Source organism: Molothrus aeneus, chromosome 13, assembly GCF_037042795.1.
Source record: "Molothrus aeneus isolate 106 chromosome 13, BPBGC_Maene_1.0, whole genome shotgun sequence".
NCBI classification, from domain to species: Eukaryota; Metazoa; Chordata; class Aves; order Passeriformes; family Icteridae; genus Molothrus; species Molothrus aeneus.
In genome coordinates this window covers 18264239-18270238 of record NC_089658.1, presented here as the reverse complement: position 1 = coordinate 18270238, position 6000 = coordinate 18264239, and the positions used below count along the sequence as shown (strand labels likewise).

At 46.7% G+C, this 6000-nt stretch overlaps 1 protein-coding gene across 2 annotated transcripts in view; it reads left to right on the top strand.

The window, feature by feature from the left end:
- The first annotated feature begins 1393 nt into the window (after positions 1-1393).
- Positions 1394-6000, top strand: part of DENND4A (DENN domain containing 4A) — a 47845-nt gene continuing 43238 nt past the window's right edge. For both annotated transcript variants that reach the window (XM_066558502.1, XM_066558501.1), the window contains exon 1: positions 1394-1469. The gene's annotated coding sequence lies outside the window, so the exon portion shown is untranslated. The remainder of the gene's footprint in view (positions 1470-6000) is intronic.

Below are 6000 nucleotides of genomic sequence, written 5' to 3'. Positions count from 1 at the left end.
TGGAGAGACAAGTTCTTTATGGGTGTGGCTAGAAATGCATTTCACGTAGAAACACAAGGAATGGGAATGTTCTCGTAGTCCCTGACACATTCCTTACTCGGTTTGCCGCCTGTTGAGAAAAAAAAACAAGACAGCCTTAGCTCCCGAATATCAACTCTGGCAGCGCAGAGCTGTGCCTGCATGTGCAGGCTTGCACATGGGTGCTCCTGCCCAGGTAGACACCGACTTGTGTCAGCCACATTTCCTACATGGGGGCTACGAGGAGCAGCATTTCTGCTATAAACAATTTAATTAATAAAAGCATGTGGGGAAAACCAATGTTATTTTATACTTTTTGGCTTTTGCATTCTCCTATTTGGTTGGATTTTCAAAGGGATGAGGTAAACCAAGCAAGTAGGTCTGAACATATCTCAATATTTACAGTTCAGTTTTGATTAATTCACAGTATTTACAAATTCAGAACTTCATATGAATTTTATGTCTTTTATAACAAGCCACATCTAAACCCTTAAGACAAACATCCAGAACTGAGGTAAGACTGAATTCAAACTCAAAATTTTATGGCTGGAACCTCTCCCTAATCAGCACTTTGGTATAAAATTTGGAAACTCAGGGTTGCAACGGACAAGGTGCCAGAAAAGTAGTATTTATTTCTGTGTGGGTACAGGCAGGACTCGTTCTGTTGCGCTCAGCAACATCTTGACACACTGCACTAATCTTAGCTGCACGCTCTTAAAAGATTATTTTTGTCTCGGGTTCTTTTTCTAGTCTTTGATGCAACAGCCTGCTGCGGGTTACATCAAGCCTGCAGAAAATCCCTCGGTTTTCTCATCCCTTGTTTTCCAGACAGCCGGCACCTCCTCCGGGTCCAGGCGACGGGCGCCGCAGGTGAGCCAAATCCCGGCCTATCTGGGCCGGAGATTAATTTCGGTTTAAATTAAAGATGTTGTCTAGATTAAAAGGCTGAGGTGGGGGGAGGCACAGTCGAGCCCGTGGTCTGCGCGCTGTGTTTTAGGCGCTTTCGCTTAGGGAGCCCCGCTCCCCCCTTCATGGCTCGGAGCCACCGGCGCCGCGTTCCGTGAGGGGGAAGGCGGGAGCGGAGGGGCCGCGTTCCGTGAGGGGGAAGGCGGGAGCGGCAGACCCGCGGTGCGAGGGGGAGCGCTCAGAAGGGACCCGGTGGGCGGCGGGGCACGGCCGCTCCCCCCTCAGGAGCCGCGGGACCCGGCGGGTGCCGTCCCGCGCCCGCCCCGCCGCGATCACGGGTCGCCGCCCGCCTCCCCCGCCCCGTGACAGCCAAGATGGCGGCGGAGGGGAGGGGGGATCCCGCCTGAGCCGCCCACACGGCGGGAGGCGGCGGGGGCGAGCTGGGCTCCGCTGGGATGAGATAAGGGCGCGGGCACCGAGCGCGCTGCCCCTCGAACCCCTTCACCATCCGCTCCTCGCCCTGGGGAGCGCGGCACCCGCCTGAGGTGAGCGCGGCGGGGCTGTCACCGCTTCGGGGCGCGGGCCGGGGGGTTCTCCGAGGCGATGCCGCGGGTCGGGCGCTGCCGCGTTCCGGGGCCGGCGGGGAAGGGGCGCGGGGCTGTCAGCGGGGGCGGGGAGGCCGGCGCTGGCGGGCCGGGGGCTGAGGCGGCGCGGGGGCGGCGGTAACTTTCCGCTGGGCCGCGGTGGGAGGGGGAAAACTTTCTCCTTTCTCCTTGTGCCCGTCGGCTCGAGGCTCCCGCCAGCCCCCGCCGGGCCCGAGGGGCTCCCCGGGCGGCGGGGCCGCCGACCTGCCATGTTGTACGGGCTGCACGCCGGCGGGCCGGGGTGTGTGCGTGTCCCCGAATCCGCGGGTGTCTGTGCGCCTTCCCCAAACCCCCGTGTGTGCGTGTCCCCGAATCCGCGGGTGTCCGTGCAGTCCCCAAAGCCCTGTGTGTGCGCTCCCCAAAGCCCCTGTGTGCGCGTTCCCTCGACCCGCGCGTGTGTGCGTGTCCCCAGAGCCATGTGCGGGTTTTCCGTGCAGCCCCGCTGCGTCAGCCGGAATTGCCCGGCGGTGCTGAGCCCCACGGTGCGTGTTTCTGTCCCGGCTTTCCCTTCGGCAGCCTGGGTTACCCTATACCTGGGTTGATGCAACGCGCTGGAAGCGGCTGTAGAAATCAGCCCTGGCATTTTTATCGTCGTTCTGTCATGAGGTCTGCGTGTGGCACAAGTTGCTGGCCAAGGGATGATGGTATTCAATAACTTCCCAGTGATGGTTGCTATTCCGAAGTTATTCCAAATAGGCTGCGTTTAAAAATGTGCCGCTTCTACTTTGCTAAAAATGAGGTCTTGACTTTCTGCCTGGTACTGAAATTTAATTTTTTTTTATTAACTTGAGTGGAAGTATGGTGTTCTGGGCAGCTTTTTACTTCATTTCACAATTTTTTCTGGAACTGTTGCTCAACTGGACGTTTCCGTAAAAAGTGTTACATTACAGTACATAATATTTCACTTTTTGAATGATTAAACACAAATATGTTATCTTGGCAAGTGTCTGATGGTTTAGGGGTACTAATTGAGTTAGTCTAGCCAAGAAAGGTCAAGGGGGAGTAAATGGATTATTTCTGGTTTGTGTGTTTAGCATGCGAGTCTTACTTTGTAAGTCTCTTGCTTTTCTCATCTTTTTTTAAAAAGTCTTATATTTAGAGTACTGCAGAAACTTCATCTAGCTTTTAGAGTATTGAGGAGTCTGTAAGTTTCTTTAAAGTGGAGCTCTGGTAAAGGGAGCTGTTTTTTAGGGGCTATCATGACTTGGCATTGAAATAGTTTAATTATCAAGAATAGAGCATTAGAGTTTCTGTGGTTAGCTTGAGGAAGGGGGAAAATGCATGGAACCTTAAAGACAGAACAAAAAAGATTAAGCTTCTCTACAGCCTTAAGAGCTTCTGTGATGTACATGTTTTACTTCTGGAAATGTTGGGCTCCAGCTGGATGAGTACTTTCCTCAAGTATGAATGGTCTCTGCTCCTTTGGAACAGGCTTTACCCAATGGCCTCTTCTAAAAAGTTAATTTATTAGAAAGCAGCACAAAATAGAAGAGCTGCTTCTGCAAGCAGCAATACAAAAAGCATCAGGACTATTTTCTTTAAACAGGGACTTATTTAAAAATATTTTCCCAGTATTTGAGATTTTCATACCTCTGAGTATTGATATTTTTGGTAGCCATATGGTTGCAGGTTTGTGTTTCAGCTCGTTCTGTATGACATAACCCCAGTATGTGCTTAATGGAATTACTATATGTGTTAATGGCAATATTAGCAGTTATCTAGTTAATATAGCCAGAGTTAATTATTAGTTAGAAAAAGCACAAATATTGACATAGCCTGGCACACGCTATAGGGCTCAGGTGCACGCAGCTGATGCAGGTCAAGCCTTAGAAACAATGTCAATAACCTGCTTCTATTTCAAATATGTGCTTGAAAGGGAAAGTAGGTAGGGAGTAAAGCCAACTGGTCCCTAAGGGGCGTGAGGTTGTAACTCATACAGCTGTTTTGTGTGACTCTGAAAAGAGCTGTGGGCACCACCACTGCCAGAAGCCAGCCTGTCAGTTTTTAATCTGCAGGATTTTGCATTGAGGGTTTACTAATTTCTAGGTTAATTCCTGCTGTAGTGTGTGATAGCTGGAGAAAACTGTCTTGTGACTCTTCAGAGAGGAAGACAATTCCTAGACCAGGCTGAATGATAATGGGGTTTGCTAACCTTGAGGTTTTCATACAAGAAGAAGAAATTTGCAGAGTCACTTAAATATTCGACATCCTTTTTTTTATTTCCATCATGCTCCTTAGCAGCTGAGTTGCTGTTAGTTTTGCAAGTCATAGTAGGTTGAAATGCTTTTTATAACTCTGGCTGCAGAAACATTTGTGCTTCCTGGCCAAACACAGGCAGGTTGGAATGGGAGAATAGCACAATGGGTACTTAGTCAGAAGCTTTCTCAATCTTAAATTTATCTCCTGAAACGAAGACTTGCAGGAAGCCTTCTTTCTGTTTTTTGTCCTTTCCTCAACTTTGACCCGAGTCTTTAAATATGGTGTTGGTATGACCAGAAATTTGGAGGCCAAATGTTGCCCGGTTGATGTTGGATTAAAAAATAAAAAGTCAATATAGCTTTGTAATGTTGTTCAAATTTATGTTTGGTGATTTCCAACTGTGTTGCTGTGTGACAGGGTTCCAGTGGTAAAGGTTTTGATACACGTGTTGCTGTAGAACTCAGGTATTTTTTCAGAAGTTTCCTGGAAAGAACTGTCATACTGAATAATACTAATAATGAAAGAACAAAAAAAAAAAAAAGACACTAAAATAATTTCTGTATGACTGCCTTAACAAAGCATGATGCAATTTGTGATGATTGGTGTATTTCCAGTATGTTTATCTTGCTTGTTACAGTATTTTAATCAGGTTTCTCTGGAATGTATTCAAACTTCAAACTTTTGTTAAGCTGACTCATAACAAATCCAAACAAAAAAAGCCCAAAATCCAAATCAGGCTGTTCCCTCCCCACTTTGCAATCCCCCTCCAAAACCAAACCTGTAAAAATGTAGGACCTTTGAAGAAAGCTGAGGTTGAGCTTGCCCTCGTGCGAGGGTGCAGGTGCGGCGTGGTGGGCTCGGGTTAACTGTCCCTTGTCCTCCTGCTGTAGCTGCACTGGGTGGTGACAAGAGCGCAGGAAATGCCCTTGGTCTGCTCACTTATATATCAATTCTCCATGGGAATAATGTCTGCTACTGCAGACACAAATTGTGATAGAATTTTTTGCCATAATAAGAGCAGCAAATCCTGTGGCAGTTAAAGCCAGCTATGCCTTATTTTAATTGCTGGCAGCCAACAGGTAGGGGATGAATATGTGCAAGCTGTGAAAGCATCACTACTGTTCAACTCTTGTTACAAATCAGCTGTTTCCAGCACTGCTACTGACCAAGTAATTACTTGGAGTGAAGGAGGTTCTTTGCTGTATGGCACAATAATCCTTGCGTGTTTTCTGCTGTCCTTCAGTTCAGGTTTAGTCTGTGCCTGCTCTGGAAATAGGCTGCTGATGCTTAAGTGCTCCCACAGACTCCAGAGTCAAAATTAAACCATGCAGGGCAGTGATGCCCAGAGGTTTCAGTGATGCCCACTCATTTCAGTAGCAGTGTGTGATGCAGAACTAGTCACTGGTAGTTCCCTAAAGAGCTCAGAAACAGTACCAGGAGGAAATTGAGAAGTGGAAATGAAAGACTTCAGAAAGTGTTGGCTGGCCTTACTATTTTAAATGGTGTATTTTTACCTTTTCAATATATTAGATGTAAAATATATTGCATTATCTAATATATATATGAAAAATGTAATATACTCATGTGTTTTAGGAGTATATTAGATAATGGTTACTGTGGAGGCTGATACAGAGTGAACTAAGTAATAATGGGAGGGGAGTGAAAGGAGGAGGAACTGTGGTCTAAAAATGGGATGAGAAGAATAAGAGCATGTTAGAAATTAGCCAGTTATATCCTCCCTGTTTAATATTTACCATAAATCTTGACTTTTAAAAATCTGGGTCAGGAAAATCATTAATACTAACTAATAAGGTTATTTCAGTTTGGCCATCTGAAATGAAAGTGAACAGGCAATAAGTGTGATGTATAAGTACATGTATGTAAATAAAAAAGTCCCAAGAGATGGCCTCCACCTTGTGTGCAAGCTTTATGCAAACACAGAGAAGGGTTTTGTGGGCTGGACTCTTGAATTTTGGCTTTGACTTGAGCATCAGAAGAAACCTGTGGGCCTGAGGAATTATTCTCAAAATTCCTAACTTCAAGATCAGGATCAGCAGTAGTTACCTTGGCATGTCATTGCTCTTCAGCCAATTTATGGTGATTTTCTGGAGGAGACCCTAATGTTTTTTATTGCTTTGCTGGCTGGGAAACTGTGCCAGCAATATGTGGTAATTGATTGATGTATTTGCAGCTGAGCTGGTAGTGGTACTTGCACACTTATTTTTCTGTGGAA